The 13,672-nt window shown below is 45.6% G+C and overlaps 40 non-coding genes across 40 annotated transcripts; all 40 read left to right on the plus strand.

Moving 5' to 3' along the window:
* Nucleotides 1-130: 130 nt before the first annotated feature.
* On the plus strand, nucleotides 131-249 carry LOC126683878 (5S ribosomal RNA). Its single transcript, XR_007642083.1, has one exon. It is a non-coding gene; the product is annotated as a 5S ribosomal RNA (ribosomal RNA).
* A 220-nt stretch (nucleotides 250-469) lies between these two features.
* On the plus strand, nucleotides 470-588 carry LOC126683879 (5S ribosomal RNA). The gene has a single exon (XR_007642084.1). It is a non-coding gene; the product is annotated as a 5S ribosomal RNA (ribosomal RNA).
* A 218-nt stretch (nucleotides 589-806) lies between these two features.
* LOC126683881 (5S ribosomal RNA) lies at nucleotides 807-925 on the plus strand. The gene has a single exon (XR_007642086.1). It is a non-coding gene; the product is annotated as a 5S ribosomal RNA (ribosomal RNA).
* A 232-nt stretch (nucleotides 926-1,157) lies between these two features.
* Nucleotides 1,158-1,276, plus strand: LOC126683882 (5S ribosomal RNA). The gene has a single exon (XR_007642087.1). It is a non-coding gene; the product is annotated as a 5S ribosomal RNA (ribosomal RNA).
* A 220-nt stretch (nucleotides 1,277-1,496) lies between these two features.
* On the plus strand, nucleotides 1,497-1,615 carry LOC126684823 (5S ribosomal RNA). The gene has a single exon (XR_007642992.1). It is a non-coding gene; the product is annotated as a 5S ribosomal RNA (ribosomal RNA).
* A 220-nt stretch (nucleotides 1,616-1,835) lies between these two features.
* LOC126683883 (5S ribosomal RNA) lies at nucleotides 1,836-1,954 on the plus strand. Its single transcript, XR_007642088.1, has one exon. It is a non-coding gene; the product is annotated as a 5S ribosomal RNA (ribosomal RNA).
* Nucleotides 1,955-2,172: 218 nt separating this feature from the next.
* Nucleotides 2,173-2,291, plus strand: LOC126683884 (5S ribosomal RNA). The gene has a single exon (XR_007642089.1). It is a non-coding gene; the product is annotated as a 5S ribosomal RNA (ribosomal RNA).
* Nucleotides 2,292-2,523: 232 nt separating this feature from the next.
* On the plus strand, nucleotides 2,524-2,642 carry LOC126683885 (5S ribosomal RNA). The gene has a single exon (XR_007642090.1). It is a non-coding gene; the product is annotated as a 5S ribosomal RNA (ribosomal RNA).
* Nucleotides 2,643-2,862: 220 nt separating this feature from the next.
* On the plus strand, nucleotides 2,863-2,981 carry LOC126684824 (5S ribosomal RNA). The gene has a single exon (XR_007642993.1). It is a non-coding gene; the product is annotated as a 5S ribosomal RNA (ribosomal RNA).
* A 220-nt stretch (nucleotides 2,982-3,201) lies between these two features.
* On the plus strand, nucleotides 3,202-3,320 carry LOC126683887 (5S ribosomal RNA). Its single transcript, XR_007642091.1, has one exon. It is a non-coding gene; the product is annotated as a 5S ribosomal RNA (ribosomal RNA).
* Nucleotides 3,321-3,538: 218 nt separating this feature from the next.
* Nucleotides 3,539-3,657, plus strand: LOC126683888 (5S ribosomal RNA). Its single transcript, XR_007642092.1, has one exon. It is a non-coding gene; the product is annotated as a 5S ribosomal RNA (ribosomal RNA).
* A 220-nt stretch (nucleotides 3,658-3,877) lies between these two features.
* Nucleotides 3,878-3,996, plus strand: LOC126684825 (5S ribosomal RNA). Its single transcript, XR_007642994.1, has one exon. It is a non-coding gene; the product is annotated as a 5S ribosomal RNA (ribosomal RNA).
* Nucleotides 3,997-4,216: 220 nt separating this feature from the next.
* Nucleotides 4,217-4,335, plus strand: LOC126683889 (5S ribosomal RNA). Its single transcript, XR_007642093.1, has one exon. It is a non-coding gene; the product is annotated as a 5S ribosomal RNA (ribosomal RNA).
* A 218-nt stretch (nucleotides 4,336-4,553) lies between these two features.
* On the plus strand, nucleotides 4,554-4,672 carry LOC126683890 (5S ribosomal RNA). The gene has a single exon (XR_007642094.1). It is a non-coding gene; the product is annotated as a 5S ribosomal RNA (ribosomal RNA).
* Nucleotides 4,673-4,892: 220 nt separating this feature from the next.
* LOC126684892 (5S ribosomal RNA) lies at nucleotides 4,893-5,011 on the plus strand. Its single transcript, XR_007643057.1, has one exon. It is a non-coding gene; the product is annotated as a 5S ribosomal RNA (ribosomal RNA).
* A 218-nt stretch (nucleotides 5,012-5,229) lies between these two features.
* On the plus strand, nucleotides 5,230-5,348 carry LOC126683891 (5S ribosomal RNA). The gene has a single exon (XR_007642095.1). It is a non-coding gene; the product is annotated as a 5S ribosomal RNA (ribosomal RNA).
* A 225-nt stretch (nucleotides 5,349-5,573) lies between these two features.
* LOC126683893 (5S ribosomal RNA) lies at nucleotides 5,574-5,692 on the plus strand. Its single transcript, XR_007642097.1, has one exon. It is a non-coding gene; the product is annotated as a 5S ribosomal RNA (ribosomal RNA).
* A 220-nt stretch (nucleotides 5,693-5,912) lies between these two features.
* Nucleotides 5,913-6,031, plus strand: LOC126684893 (5S ribosomal RNA). The gene has a single exon (XR_007643058.1). It is a non-coding gene; the product is annotated as a 5S ribosomal RNA (ribosomal RNA).
* A 218-nt stretch (nucleotides 6,032-6,249) lies between these two features.
* On the plus strand, nucleotides 6,250-6,368 carry LOC126683894 (5S ribosomal RNA). The gene has a single exon (XR_007642098.1). It is a non-coding gene; the product is annotated as a 5S ribosomal RNA (ribosomal RNA).
* A 225-nt stretch (nucleotides 6,369-6,593) lies between these two features.
* LOC126684652 (5S ribosomal RNA) lies at nucleotides 6,594-6,712 on the plus strand. The gene has a single exon (XR_007642824.1). It is a non-coding gene; the product is annotated as a 5S ribosomal RNA (ribosomal RNA).
* Nucleotides 6,713-6,932: 220 nt separating this feature from the next.
* Nucleotides 6,933-7,051, plus strand: LOC126683895 (5S ribosomal RNA). The gene has a single exon (XR_007642099.1). It is a non-coding gene; the product is annotated as a 5S ribosomal RNA (ribosomal RNA).
* Nucleotides 7,052-7,269: 218 nt separating this feature from the next.
* Nucleotides 7,270-7,388, plus strand: LOC126683896 (5S ribosomal RNA). The gene has a single exon (XR_007642100.1). It is a non-coding gene; the product is annotated as a 5S ribosomal RNA (ribosomal RNA).
* A 220-nt stretch (nucleotides 7,389-7,608) lies between these two features.
* On the plus strand, nucleotides 7,609-7,727 carry LOC126683897 (5S ribosomal RNA). The gene has a single exon (XR_007642101.1). It is a non-coding gene; the product is annotated as a 5S ribosomal RNA (ribosomal RNA).
* Nucleotides 7,728-7,945: 218 nt separating this feature from the next.
* On the plus strand, nucleotides 7,946-8,064 carry LOC126683898 (5S ribosomal RNA). The gene has a single exon (XR_007642102.1). It is a non-coding gene; the product is annotated as a 5S ribosomal RNA (ribosomal RNA).
* A 225-nt stretch (nucleotides 8,065-8,289) lies between these two features.
* LOC126683899 (5S ribosomal RNA) lies at nucleotides 8,290-8,408 on the plus strand. Its single transcript, XR_007642103.1, has one exon. It is a non-coding gene; the product is annotated as a 5S ribosomal RNA (ribosomal RNA).
* Nucleotides 8,409-8,626: 218 nt separating this feature from the next.
* On the plus strand, nucleotides 8,627-8,745 carry LOC126684613 (5S ribosomal RNA). Its single transcript, XR_007642785.1, has one exon. It is a non-coding gene; the product is annotated as a 5S ribosomal RNA (ribosomal RNA).
* A 220-nt stretch (nucleotides 8,746-8,965) lies between these two features.
* On the plus strand, nucleotides 8,966-9,084 carry LOC126683900 (5S ribosomal RNA). The gene has a single exon (XR_007642104.1). It is a non-coding gene; the product is annotated as a 5S ribosomal RNA (ribosomal RNA).
* A 218-nt stretch (nucleotides 9,085-9,302) lies between these two features.
* On the plus strand, nucleotides 9,303-9,421 carry LOC126683901 (5S ribosomal RNA). Its single transcript, XR_007642105.1, has one exon. It is a non-coding gene; the product is annotated as a 5S ribosomal RNA (ribosomal RNA).
* Nucleotides 9,422-9,639: 218 nt separating this feature from the next.
* On the plus strand, nucleotides 9,640-9,758 carry LOC126683902 (5S ribosomal RNA). The gene has a single exon (XR_007642106.1). It is a non-coding gene; the product is annotated as a 5S ribosomal RNA (ribosomal RNA).
* Nucleotides 9,759-9,976: 218 nt separating this feature from the next.
* On the plus strand, nucleotides 9,977-10,095 carry LOC126683904 (5S ribosomal RNA). The gene has a single exon (XR_007642108.1). It is a non-coding gene; the product is annotated as a 5S ribosomal RNA (ribosomal RNA).
* Nucleotides 10,096-10,315: 220 nt separating this feature from the next.
* LOC126683905 (5S ribosomal RNA) lies at nucleotides 10,316-10,434 on the plus strand. Its single transcript, XR_007642109.1, has one exon. It is a non-coding gene; the product is annotated as a 5S ribosomal RNA (ribosomal RNA).
* A 218-nt stretch (nucleotides 10,435-10,652) lies between these two features.
* On the plus strand, nucleotides 10,653-10,771 carry LOC126683906 (5S ribosomal RNA). Its single transcript, XR_007642110.1, has one exon. It is a non-coding gene; the product is annotated as a 5S ribosomal RNA (ribosomal RNA).
* A 225-nt stretch (nucleotides 10,772-10,996) lies between these two features.
* On the plus strand, nucleotides 10,997-11,115 carry LOC126684518 (5S ribosomal RNA). Its single transcript, XR_007642693.1, has one exon. It is a non-coding gene; the product is annotated as a 5S ribosomal RNA (ribosomal RNA).
* Nucleotides 11,116-11,335: 220 nt separating this feature from the next.
* On the plus strand, nucleotides 11,336-11,454 carry LOC126683907 (5S ribosomal RNA). The gene has a single exon (XR_007642111.1). It is a non-coding gene; the product is annotated as a 5S ribosomal RNA (ribosomal RNA).
* Nucleotides 11,455-11,672: 218 nt separating this feature from the next.
* LOC126683908 (5S ribosomal RNA) lies at nucleotides 11,673-11,791 on the plus strand. Its single transcript, XR_007642112.1, has one exon. It is a non-coding gene; the product is annotated as a 5S ribosomal RNA (ribosomal RNA).
* Nucleotides 11,792-12,016: 225 nt separating this feature from the next.
* LOC126684519 (5S ribosomal RNA) lies at nucleotides 12,017-12,135 on the plus strand. The gene has a single exon (XR_007642694.1). It is a non-coding gene; the product is annotated as a 5S ribosomal RNA (ribosomal RNA).
* A 220-nt stretch (nucleotides 12,136-12,355) lies between these two features.
* On the plus strand, nucleotides 12,356-12,474 carry LOC126683910 (5S ribosomal RNA). Its single transcript, XR_007642114.1, has one exon. It is a non-coding gene; the product is annotated as a 5S ribosomal RNA (ribosomal RNA).
* Nucleotides 12,475-12,694: 220 nt separating this feature from the next.
* On the plus strand, nucleotides 12,695-12,813 carry LOC126683911 (5S ribosomal RNA). Its single transcript, XR_007642115.1, has one exon. It is a non-coding gene; the product is annotated as a 5S ribosomal RNA (ribosomal RNA).
* A 232-nt stretch (nucleotides 12,814-13,045) lies between these two features.
* On the plus strand, nucleotides 13,046-13,164 carry LOC126683913 (5S ribosomal RNA). The gene has a single exon (XR_007642116.1). It is a non-coding gene; the product is annotated as a 5S ribosomal RNA (ribosomal RNA).
* A 225-nt stretch (nucleotides 13,165-13,389) lies between these two features.
* Nucleotides 13,390-13,508, plus strand: LOC126683914 (5S ribosomal RNA). Its single transcript, XR_007642117.1, has one exon. It is a non-coding gene; the product is annotated as a 5S ribosomal RNA (ribosomal RNA).
* Nucleotides 13,509-13,672: the final 164 nt, after the last annotated feature.

The following is a 13,672-nucleotide window of genomic DNA, read 5'->3' on the forward strand; positions in this document are numbered from 1 at the left end:
TGCAATGCAGGGACTAAACGGGAAATATGAAAAAGTTCAGGGACCAAAACGTACTTTTAAAGATATTTTTTATTTTGGTTGAATGAGTTGCAAGGCAGCAGATATATACGATGATCGTGCAAGGTGTGACGGGTGCGATCATACCAGCACTAATGCACCGGATCCCATCAGAACTCCGAAGTTAAACGTGCTTGGGCGAGAGCAGTACTAGGATGGGTGACCTCCTGGGAAGTCCTCGTGTTGCACCCCTTTTTTGCATTTTTGCGGTCCGCGCCTGCATTTTTTTAATTATTATCGCCTATCGCGTAAACGAGTAACGAGCAACGAGCACCGGTGAATTGCAATGCAGGGACTAAACGGGAAATATGAAAAAGTTCAGGGACCAAAACGTACTTTTAAAGATATTTTTTATTTTGGTTGAATGAGTTGCAAGGCAGCAGATATATACGATGATCGTGCAAGGTGTGACGGGTGCGATCATACCAGCACTAATGCACCGGATCCCATCAGAACTCCGAAGTTAAACGTGCTTGGGCGAGAGCAGTACTAGGATGGGTGACCTCCTGGGAAGTCCTCGTGTTGCACCCCTTTTTGGCATTTTTGCGGTCCGCGCCTGCATTTTTTTAATTATTATCGCCTCTCGCGTAAACAGAACGAGTAACGAGCACCGGTGAATTGCAATGCAGGGACTAAACGGGAAATATGAAAAAGTTCAGGGACCAAAACGTACTTTTAAAGATATTTTTTATTTTGGTTGAATGAGTTGCAAGGCAGCAGATATATACGATGATCGTGCAAGGTGTGACGGGTGCGATCATACCAGCACTAATGCACCGGATCCCATCAGAACTCCGAAGTTAAACGTGCTTGGGCGAGAGCAGTACTAGGATGGGTGACCTCCTGGGAAGTCCTCGTGTTGCACCCCTTTTTGGCATTTTTGCGGTCCGCGCCTGCATTTTTTTAATTATTATCGCCTATCGCGTAAACAGAACGAGTAACGAGTAACGAGCAACGAGCACCGGTGAATTGCAATGCAGGGACTAAACGGGAAATATGAAAAAGTTCAGGGACCAAAACGTACTTTTAAATATATTTTTTATTTTGGTTGAATGAGTTGCAAGGCAGCAGATATATACGATGATCGTGCAAGGTGTGACGGGTGCGATCATACCAGCACTAATGCACCGGATCCCATCAGAACTCCGAAGTTAAACGTGCTTGGGCGAGAGCAGTACTAGGATGGGTGACCTCCTGGGAAGTCCTCGTGTTGCACCCCTTTTTTGCATTTTTGCGGTCCGCGCCTGCATTTTTTTAATTATTATCGCCTATCGCGTAAACGAGTAACGAGCAACGAGCACCGGTGAATTGCAATGCAGGGACTAAACGGGAAATATGAAAAAGTTCAGGGACCAAAACGTACTTTTAAAGATATTTTTTATTTTGGTTGAATGAGTTGCAAGGCAGCAGATATATACGATGATCGTGCAAGGTGTGACGGGTGCGATCATACCAGCACTAATGCACCGGATCCCATCAGAACTCCGAAGTTAAACGTGCTTGGGCGAGAGCAGTACTAGGATGGGTGACCTCCTGGGAAGTCCTCGTGTTACACCCCTTTTTTGCATTTTTGCGGTCCGCGCCTGCATTTTTTTAATTATTATCGCCTATCGCGTAAACGAGTAACGAGCAACGAGCACCGGTGAATTGCAATGCAGGGACTAAACGGGAAATATGAAAAAGTTCAGGGACCAAAACGTACTTTTAAAGATATTTTTTATTTTGGTTGAATGAGTTGCAAGGCAGCAGATATATACGATGATCGTGCAAGGTGTGACGGGTGCGATCATACCAGCACTAATGCACCGGATCCCATCAGAACTCCGAAGTTAAACGTGCTTGGGCGAGAGCAGTACTAGGATGGGTGACCTCCTGGGAAGTCCTCGTGTTGCACCCCTTTTTTGCATTTTTGCGGTCCGCGCCTGCATTTTTTTAATTATTATCGCCTCTCGCGTAAACAGAACGAGTAACGAGCACCGGTGAATTGCAATGCAGGGACTAAACGGGAAATATGAAAAAGTTCAGGGACCAAAACGTACTTTTAAAGATATTTTTTATTTTGGTTGAATGAGTTGCAAGGCAGCAGATATATACGATGATCGTGCAAGGTGTGACGGGTGCGATCATACCAGCACTAATGCACCGGATCCCATCAGAACTCCGAAGTTAAACGTGCTTGGGCGAGAGCAGTACTAGGATGGGTGACCTCCTGGGAAGTCCTCGTGTTGCACCCCTTTTTGGCATTTTTGCGGTCCGCGCCTGCATTTTTTTAATTATTATCGCCTATCGCGTAAACAGAACGAGTAACGAGTAACGAGCAACGAGCACCGGTGAATTGCAATGCAGGGACTAAACGGGAAATATGAAAAAGTTCAGGGACCAAAACGTACTTTTAAATATATTTTTTATTTTGGTTGAATGAGTTGCAAGGCAGCAGATATATACGATGATCGTGCAAGGTGTGACGGGTGCGATCATACCAGCACTAATGCACCGGATCCCATCAGAACTCCGAAGTTAAACGTGCTTGGGCGAGAGCAGTACTAGGATGGGTGACCTCCTGGGAAGTCCTCGTGTTGCACCCCTTTTTTGCATTTTTGCGGTCCGCGCCTGCATTTTTTTAATTATTATCGCCTATCGCGTAAACGAGTAACGAGCAACGAGCACCGGTGAATTGCAATGCAGGGACTAAACGGGAAATATGAAAAAGTTCAGGGACCAAAACGTACTTTTAAAGATATTTTTTATTTTGGTTGAATGAGTTGCAAGGCAGCAGATATATACGATGATCGTGCAAGGTGTGACGGGTGCGATCATACCAGCACTAATGCACCGGATCCCATCAGAACTCCGAAGTTAAACGTGCTTGGGCGAGAGCAGTACTAGGATGGGTGACCTCCTGGGAAGTCCTCGTGTTACACCCCTTTTTTGCATTTTTGCGGTCCGCGCCTGCATTTTTTTAATTATTATCGCCTATCGCGTAAACGAGTAACGAGCAACGAGCACCGGTGAATTGCAATGCAGGGACTAAACGGGAAATATGAAAAAGTTCAGGGACCAAAACGTACTTTTAAAGATATTTTTTATTTTGGTTGAATGAGTTGCAAGGCAGCAGATATATACGATGATCGTGCAAGGTGTGACGGGTGCGATCATACCAGCACTAATGCACCGGATCCCATCAGAACTCCGAAGTTAAACGTGCTTGGGCGAGAGCAGTACTAGGATGGGTGACCTCCTGGGAAGTCCTCGTGTTGCACCCCTTTTTTGCATTTTTGCGGTCCGCGCCTGCATTTTTTTAATTATTATCGCCTATCGCGTAAACAGAACGAGTAACGAGCACCGGTGAATTGCAATGCAGGGACTAAACGGGAAATATGAAAAAGTTCAGGGACCAAAACGTACTTTTAAAGATATTTTTTATTTTGGTTGAATGAGTTGCAAGGCAGCAGATATATACGATGATCGTGCAAGGTGTGACGGGTGCGATCATACCAGCACTAATGCACCGGATCCCATCAGAACTCCGAAGTTAAACGTGCTTGGGCGAGAGCAGTACTAGGATGGGTGACCTCCTGGGAAGTCCTCGTGTTGCACCCCTTTTTTGCATTTTTGCGGTCCGCGCCTGCATTTTTTTAATTATTATCGCCTATCGCGTAAACGAGTAACGAGCAACGAGCACCGGTGAATTGCAATGCAGGGACTAAACGGGAAATATGAAAAAGTTCAGGGACCAAAACGTACTTTTAAAGATATTTTTTATTTTGGTTGAATGAGTTGCAAGGCAGCAGATATATACGATGATCGTGCAAGGTGTGACGGGTGCGATCATACCAGCACTAATGCACCGGATCCCATCAGAACTCCGAAGTTAAACGTGCTTGGGCGAGAGCAGTACTAGGATGGGTGACCTCCTGGGAAGTCCTCGTGTTACACCCCTTTTTTGCATTTTTGCGGTCCGCGCCTGCATTTTTTTAATTATTATCGCCTATCGCGTAAACGAGTAACGAGCAACGAGCACCGGTGAATTGCAATGCAGGGACTAAACGGGAAATATGAAAAAGTTCAGGGACCAAAACGTACTTTTAAAGATATTTTTTATTTTGGTTGAATGAGTTGCAAGGCAGCAGATATATACGATGATCGTGCAAGGTGTGACGGGTGCGATCATACCAGCACTAATGCACCGGATCCCATCAGAACTCCGAAGTTAAACGTGCTTGGGCGAGAGCAGTACTAGGATGGGTGACCTCCTGGGAAGTCCTCGTGTTGCACCCCTTTTTTGCATTTTTGCGGTCCGCGCCTGCATTTTTTTAATTATTATCGCCTATCGCGTAAACAGAACGAGTAACGAGCACCGGTGAATTGCAATGCAGGGACTAAACGGGAAATATGAAAAAGTTCAGGGACCAAAACGTACTTTTAAAGATATTTTTTATTTTGGTTGAATGAGTTGCAAGGCAGCAGATATATACGATGATCGTGCAAGGTGTGACGGGTGCGATCATACCAGCACTAATGCACCGGATCCCATCAGAACTCCGAAGTTAAACGTGCTTGGGCGAGAGCAGTACTAGGATGGGTGACCTCCTGGGAAGTCCTCGTGTTGCACCCCTTTTTTGCATTTTTGCGGTCCGCGCCTGCATTTTTTTAATTATTATCGCCTATCGCGTAAACGAGTAACGAGCAACGAGCACCGGTGAATTGCAATGCAGGGACTAAACGGGAAATATGAAAAAGTTCAGGGACCAAAACGTACTTTTAAAGATATTTTTTATTTTGGTTGAATGAGTTGCAAGGCAGCAGATATATACGATGATCGTGCAAGGTGTGACGGGTGCGATCATACCAGCACTAATGCACCGGATCCCATCAGAACTCCGAAGTTAAACGTCCTTGGGCGAGAGCAGTACTAGGATGGGTGACCTCCTGGGAAGTCCTCGTGTTGCACCCCTTTTTTGCATTTTTGCGGTCCGCGCCTGCATTTTTTTAATTATTATCGCCTCTCGCGTAAACAGAACGAGTAACGAGCACCGGTGAATTGCAATGCAGGGACTAAACGGGAAATATGAAAAAGTTCAGGGACCAAAACGTACTTTTAAAGATATTTTTTATTTTGGTTGAATGAGTTGCAAGGCAGCAGATATATACGATGATCGTGCAAGGTGTGACGGGTGCGATCATACCAGCACTAATGCACCGGATCCCATCAGAACTCCGAAGTTAAACGTGCTTGGGCGAGAGCAGTACTAGGATGGGTGACCTCCTGGGAAGTCCTCGTGTTGCACCCCTTTTTTGCATTTTTGCGGTCCGCGCCTGCATTTTTTTAATTATTATCGCCTATCGCGTAAACAGAACGAGTAACGAGCAACGAGCACCGGTGAATTGCAATGCAGGGACTAAACGGGAAATATGAAAAAGTTCAGGGACCAAAACGTACTTTTAAAGATATTTTTTATTTTGGTTGAATGAGTTGCAAGGCAGCAGATATATACGATGATCGTGCAAGGTGTGACGGGTGCGATCATACCAGCACTAATGCACCGGATCCCATCAGAACTCCGAAGTTAAACGTGCTTGGGCGAGAGCAGTACTAGGATGGGTGACCTCCTGGGAAGTCCTCGTGTTGCACCCCTTTTTTGCATTTTTGCGGTCCGCGCCTGCATTTTTTTAATTATTATCGCCTATCGCGTAAACGAGTAACGAGCAACGAGCACCGGTGAATTGCAATGCAGGGACTAAACGGGAAATATGAAAAAGTTCAGGGACCAAAACGTACTTTTAAAGATAGCTTTTATTTTGGTTGAATGAGTTGCAAGGCAGCAGATATATACGATGATCGTGCAAGGTGTGACGGGTGCGATCATACCAGCACTAATGCACCGGATCCCATCAGAACTCCGAAGTTAAACGTCCTTGGGCGAGAGCAGTACTAGGATGGGTGACCTCCTGGGAAGTCCTCGTGTTGCACCCCTTTTTTGCATTTTTGCGGTCCGCGCCTGCATTTTTTTAATTATTATCGCCTCTCGCGTAAACAGAACGAGTAACGAGCACCGGTGAATTGCAATGCAGGGACTAAACGGGAAATATGAAAAAGTTCAGGGACCAAAACGTACTTTTAAAGATATTTTTTATTTTGGTTGAATGAGTTGCAAGGCAGCAGATATATACGATGATCGTGCAAGGTGTGACGGGTGCGATCATACCAGCACTAATGCACCGGATCCCATCAGAACTCCGAAGTTAAACGTGCTTGGGCGAGAGCAGTACTAGGATGGGTGACCTCCTGGGAAGTCCTCGTGTTGCACCCCTTTTTTGCATTTTTGCGGTCCGCGCCTGCATTTTTTTAATTATTATCGCCTATCGCGTAAACAGAACGAGTAACGAGCAACGAGCACCGGTGAATTGCAATGCAGGGACTAAACGGGAAATATGAAAAAGTTCAGGGACCAAAACGTACTTTTAAAGATATTTTTTATTTTGGTTGAATGAGTTGCAAGGCAGCAGATATATACGATGATCGTGCAAGGTGTGACGGGTGCGATCATACCAGCACTAATGCACCGGATCCCATCAGAACTCCAAAGTTAAACGTGCTTGGGCGAGAGCAGTACTAGGATGGGTGACCTCCTGGGAAGTCCTCGTGTTGCACCCCTTTTTTGCATTTTTGCGGTCCGCGCCTGCATTTTTTTAATTATTATCGCCTATCGCGTAAACGAGTAACGAGCAACGAGCACCGGTGAATTGCAATGCAGGGACTAAACGGGAAATATGAAAAAGTTCAGGGACCAAAACGTACTTTTAAAGATAGTTTTTATTTTGGTTGAATGAGTTGCAAGGCAGCAGATATATACGATGATCGTGCAAGGTGTGACGGGTGCGATCATACCAGCACTAATGCACCGGATCCCATCAGAACTCCGAAGTTAAACGTGCTTGGGCGAGAGCAGTACTAGGATGGGTGACCTCCTGGGAAGTCCTCGTGTTGCACCCCTTTTTTGCATTTTTGCGGTCCGCGCCTGCATTTTTTTAATTATTATCGCCTATCGCGTAAACAGAACGAGTAACGAGCACCAGTGAATTGCAATGCAGGGACTAAACGGGAAATATGAAAAAGTTCAGGGACCAAAACGTACTTTTAAAGATATTTTTTATTTTGGTTGAATGAGTTGCAAGGCAGCAGATATATACGATGATCGTGCAAGGTGTGACGGGTGCGATCATACCAGCACTAATGCACCGGATCCCATCAGAACTCCGAAGTTAAACGTGCTTGGGCGAGAGCAGTACTAGGATGGGTGACCTCCTGGGAAGTCCTCGTGTTGCACCCCTTTTTTGCATTTTTGCGGTCCGCGCCTGCATTTTTTTAATTATTATCGCCTATCGCGTAAACGAGTAACGAGCAACGAGCACCGGTGAATTGCAATGCAGGGACTAAACGGGAAATATGAAAAAGTTCAGGGACCAAAACGTACTTTTAAAGATAGTTTTTATTTTGGTTGAATGAGTTGCAAGGCAGCAGATATATACGATGATCGTGCAAGGTGTGACGGGTGCGATCATACCAGCACTAATGCACCGGATCCCATCAGAACTCCGAAGTTAAACGTGCTTGGGCGAGAGCAGTACTAGGATGGGTGACCTCCTGGGAAGTCCTCGTGTTGCACCCCTTTTTTGCATTTTTGCGGTCCGCGCCTGCATTTTTTTAATTATTATCGCCTATCGCGTAAACAGAACGAGTAACGAGCACCGGTAAATTGCAATGCAGGGACTAAACGGGAAATATGAAAAAGTTCAGGGACCAAAACGTACTTTTAAAGATATTTTTTATTTTGGTTGAATGAGTTGCAAGGCAGCAGATATATACGATGATCGTGCAAGGTGTGACGGGTGCGATCATACCAGCACTAATGCACCGGATCCCATCAGAACTCCGAAGTTAAACGTGCTTGGGCGAGAGCAGTACTAGGATGGGTGACCTCCTGGGAAGTCCTCGTGTTGCACCCCTTTTTTGCATTTTTGCGGTCCGCGCCTGCATTTTTTTAATTATTATCGCCTATCGCGTAAACAGAACGAGTAACGAGCAACGAGCACCGGTGAATTGCAATGCAGGGACTAAACGGGAAATATGAAAAAGTTCAGGGACCAAAACGTACTTTTAAAGATAGTTTTTATTTTGGTTGAATGAGTTGCAAGGCAGCAGATATATACGATGATCGTGCAAGGTGTGACGGGTGCGATCATACCAGCACTAATGCACCGGATCCCATCAGAACTCCGAAGTTAAACGTGCTTGGGCGAGAGCAGTACTAGGATGGGTGACCTCCTGGGAAGTCCTCGTGTTGCACCCCTTTTTTGCATTTTTGCGGTCCGCGCCTGCATTTTTTTAATTATTATCGCCTATCGCGTAAACAGAACGAGTAACGAGCACCGGTGAATTGCAATGCAGGGACTAAACGGGAAATATGAAAAAGTTCAGGGACCAAAACGTACTTTTAAAGATAGTTTTTATTTTGGTTGAATGAGTTGCAAGGCAGCAGATATATACGATGATCGTGCAAGGTGTGACGGGTGCGATCATACTAGCACTAATACACCGGATCCCATCAGAACTCCGAAGTTAAACGTGCTTGGGCGAGAGCAGTACTAGGATGGGTGACCTCCTGGGAAGTCCTCGTGTTGCACCCCTTTTTTGCATTTTTGCGGTCCGCGCCTGCATTTTTTTAATTATTATCGCCTATCGCGTAAACGAGTAACGAGCAACGAGCACCGGTGAATTGCAATGCAGGGACTAAACGGGAAATATGAAAAAGTTCAGGGACCAAAACGTACTTTTAAAGATAGTTTTTATTTTGGTTGAATGAGTTGCAAGGCAGCAGATATATACGATGATCGTGCAAGGTGTGACGGGTGCGATCATACCAGCACTAATGCACCGGATCCCATCAGAACTCCGAAGTTAAACGTGCTTGGGCGAGAGCAGTACTAGGATGGGTGACCTCCTGGGAAGTCCTCGTGTTGCACCCCTTTTTTGCATTTTTGCGGTCCGCGCCTGCATTTTTTTAATTATTATCGCCTATCGCGTAAACAGAACGAGTAACGAGCACCGGTGAATTGCAATGCAGGGACTAAACGGGAAATATGAAAAAGTTCAGGGACCAAAACGTACTTTTAAAGATAGTTTTTATTTTGGTTGAATGAGTTGCAAGGCAGCAGATATATACGATGATCGTGCAAGGTGTGACGGGTGCGATCATACCAGCACTAATGCACCGGATCCCATCAGAACTCCGAAGTTAAACGTGCTTGGGCGAGAGCAGTACTAGGATGGGTGACCTCCTGGGAAGTCCTCGTGTTGCACCCCTTTTTTGCATTTTTGCGGTCCGCGCCTGCATTTTTTTAATTATTATCGCCTCTCGCGTAAACAGAACGAGTAACGAGCACCGGTGAATTGCAATGCAGGGACTAAACGGGAAATATGAAAAAGTTCAGGGACCAAAACGTACTTTTAAAGATATTTTTTATTTTGGTTGAATGAGTTGCAAGGCAGCAGATATATACGATGATCGTGCAAGGTGTGACGGGTGCGATCATACCAGCACTAATGCACCGGATCCCATCAGAACTCCGAAGTTAAACGTGCTTGGGCGAGAGCAGTACTAGGATGGGTGACCTCCTGGGAAGTCCTCGTGTTGCACCCCTTTTTTGCATTTTTGCGGTCCGCGCCTGCATTTTTTTAATTATTATCGCCTATCGCGTAAACAGAACGAGTAACGAGCACCGGTGAATTGCAATGCAGGGACTAAACGGGAAATATGAAAAAGTTCAGGGACCAAAACGTACTTTTAAAGATATTTTTTATTTTGGTTGAATGAGTTGCAAGGCAGCAGATATATACGATGATCGTGCAAGGTGTGACGGGTGCGATCATACCAGCACTAATGCACCGGATCCCATCAGAACTCCGAAGTTAAACGTGCTTGGGCGAGAGCAGTACTAGGATGGGTGACCTCCTGGGAAGTCCTCGTGTTGCACCCCTTTTTTGCATTTTTGCGGTCCGCGCCTGCATTTTTTTAATTATTATCGCCTATCGCGTAAACGAGTAACGAGCAACGAGCACCGGTGAATTGCAATGCAGGGACTAAACGGGAAATATGAAAAAGTTCAGGGACCAAAACGTACTTTTAAAGATAGTTTTTATTTTGGTTGAATGAGTTGCAAGGCAGCAGATATATACGATGATCGTGCAAGGTGTGACGGGTGCGATCATACCAGCACTAATGCACCGGATCCCATCAGAACTCCGAAGTTAAACGTGCTTGGGCGAGAGCAGTACTAGGATGGGTGACCTCCTGGGAAGTCCTCGTGTTGCACCCCTTTTTTGCATTTTTGCGGTCCGCGCCTGCATTTTTTTAATTATTATCGCCTATCGCGTAAACAGAACGAGTAACGAGCACCGGTGAATTGCAATGCAGGGACTAAACGGGAAATATGAAAAAGTTCAGGGACCAAAACGTACTTTTAAAGATAGTTTTTATTTTGGTTGAATGAGTTGCAAGGCAGCAGATATATACGATGATCGTGCAAGGTGTGACGGGTGCGATCATACCAGCACTAATGCACCGGATCCCATCAGAACTCCGAAGTTAAACGTGCTTGGGCGAGAGCAGTACTAGGATGGGTGACCTCCTGGGAAGTCCTCGTGTTGCACCCCTTTTTTGCATTTTTGCGGTCCGCGCCTGCATTTTTTTAATTATTATCGCCTATCGCGTAAACAGAACGAGTAACGAGCAACGAGCACCGGTGAATTGCAATGCAGGGACTAAACGGGAAATATGAAAAAGTTCAGGGACCAAAACGTACTTTTAAAGATATTTTTTATTTTGGTTGAATGAGTTGCAAGGCAGCAGATATATACGATGATCGTGCAAGGTGTGACGTGTGCGATCATACCAGCACTAATGCACCGGATCCCATCAGAACTCCGAAGTTAAACGTGCTTGGGCGAGAGCAGTACTAGGATGGGTGACCTCCTGGGAAGTCCTCGTGTTGCACCCCTTTTTTGCATTTTTGCGGTCCGCGCCTGCATTTTTTTAATTATTATCGCCTATCGCGTAAACGAGTAACGAGCAACGAGCACCGGTGAATTGCAATGCAGGGACTAAACGGGAAATATGAAAAAGTTCAGGGACCAAAACGTACTTTTAAAGATAGTTTTTATTTTGGTTGAATGAGTTGCAAGGCAGCAGATATATACGATGATCGTGCAAGGTGTGACGGGTGCGATCATACCAGCACTAATGCACCGGATCCCATCAGAACTCCGAAGTTAAACGTGCTTGGGCGAGAGCAGTACTAGGATGGGTGACCTCCTGGGAAGTCCTCGTGTTGCACCCCTTTTTTGCATTTTTGCGGTCCGCGCCTGCATTTTTTTAATTATTATCGCCTATCGCGTAAACAGAACGAGTAACGAGCACCGGTGAATTGCAATGCAGGGACTAAACGGGAAATATGAAAAAGTTCAGGGACCAAAACGTACTTTTAAAGATAGTTTTTATTTTGGTTGAATGAGTTGCAAGGCAGCAGATATATACGATGATCGTGCAAGGTGTGACGGGTGCGATCATACCAGCACTAATGCACCGGATCCCATCAGAACTCCGAAGTTAAACGTGCTTGGGCGAGAGCAGTACTAGGATGGGTGACCTCCTGGGAAGTCCTCGTGTTGCACCCCTTTTTTGCATTTTTGCGGTCCGCGCCTGCATTTTTTTAATTATTATCGCCTATCGCGTAAACAGAACGAGTAACGAGCAACGAGCACCGGTGAATTGCAATGCAGGGACTAAACGGGAAATATGAAAAAGTTCAGGGACCAAAACGTACTTTTAAAGATATTTTTTATTTTGGTTGAATGAGTTGCAAGGCAGCAGATATATACGATGATCGTGCAAGGTGTGACGTGTGCGATCATACCAGCACTAATGCACCGGATCCCATCAGAACTCCGAAGTTAAACGTGCTTGGGCGAGAGCAGTACTAGGATGGGTGACCTCCTGGGAAGTCCTCGTGTTGCACCCCTTTTTTGCATTTTTGCGGTCCGCGCCTGCATTTTTTTAATTATTATCGCCTATCGCGTAAACGAGTAACGAGCAACGAGCACCGGTGAATTGCAATGCAGGGACTAAACGGGAAATATGAAAAAGTTCAGGGACCAAAACGTACTTTTAAAGATAGTTTTTATTTTGGTTGAATGAGTTGCAAGGCAGCAGATATATACGATGATCGTGCAAGGTGTGACGGGTGCGATCATACCAGCACTAATGCACCGGATCCCATCAGAACTCCGAAGTTAAACGTGCTTGGGCGAGAGCAGTACTAGGATGGGTGACCTCCTGGGAAGTCCTCGTGTTGCACCCCTTTTTTGCATTTTTGCGGTCCGCGCCTGCATTTTTTTAATTATTATCGCCTCTCGCGTAAACGAGTAACGAGCAACGAGCACCGGTGAATTGCAATGCAGGGACTAAACGGGAAATATGAAAAAGTTCAGGGACCAAAACGTACTTTTAAAGATAGTTTTTATTTTGGTTGAATGAGTTGCAAGGCAGCAGATATATACGATGATCGTGCAAGGTGTGACGGGTGCGATCATACCAGCACTAATGCACCGGATCCCATCAGAACTCCGAAGTTAAACGTGCTTGGGCGAGAGCAGTACTAGGATGGGTGACCTCCTGGGAAGTCCTCGTGTTGCACCCCTTTTTTGCATTTTTGCGGTCCGCGCCTGCATTTTTTTAATTATTATCGCCTATCGCGTAAACAGAACGAGTAACGAGTAACGAGCAACGAGCACCGGTGAATTGCAATGCAGGGACTAAACGGGAAATATGAAAAAGTTCAGGGACCAAAACGTACTTTTAAAGATATTTTTTATTTTGGTTGAATGAGTTGCAAGGCAGCAGATATATACGATGATCGTGCAAGGTGTGACGGGTGCGATCATACCAGCACTAATGCACCGGATCCCATCAGAACTCCGAAGTTAAACGTGCTTGGGCGAGAGCAGTACTAGGATGGGTGACCTCCTGGGAAGTCCTCGTGTTGCACCCCTTTTTTGCATTTTTGCGGTCCGCGCCTGCATTTTTTTAATTATTATCGCCTATCGCGTAAACAGAACGAGTAACGAGCAACGAGCACCGGTGAATTGCAATGCAGGGACTAAACGGGAAATATGAAAAAGTTCAGGGACCAAAACGTACTTTTAAAGATAGTTTTTATTTTGGTTGAATGAGTTGCAAGGCAGCAGATATATACGATGATCGTGCAAGGTGTGACGGGTGCGATCATACCAGCACTAATGCACCGGATCCCATCAGAACTCCGAAGTTAAACGTGCTTGGGCGAGAGCAGTACTAGGATGGGTGACCTCCTGGGAAGTCCTCGTGTTGCACCCCTTTTTGGCATTTTTGCGGTCCGCGCCTGCATTTTTTTAATTATTATCGCCTATCGCGTAAACAGAACGAGTAACGAGTAACGAGCAACGAGCACCGGTGAATTGCAATGCAGGGACTAAACGGGAAATATGAAAAAGTTCAGGGACCAAAACGTACTTTTAAAT

Source organism: Mercurialis annua, linkage group LG5 (assembly GCF_937616625.2).
Source record: "Mercurialis annua linkage group LG5, ddMerAnnu1.2, whole genome shotgun sequence".
NCBI classification, from domain to species: Eukaryota; Viridiplantae; Streptophyta; class Magnoliopsida; order Malpighiales; family Euphorbiaceae; genus Mercurialis; species Mercurialis annua.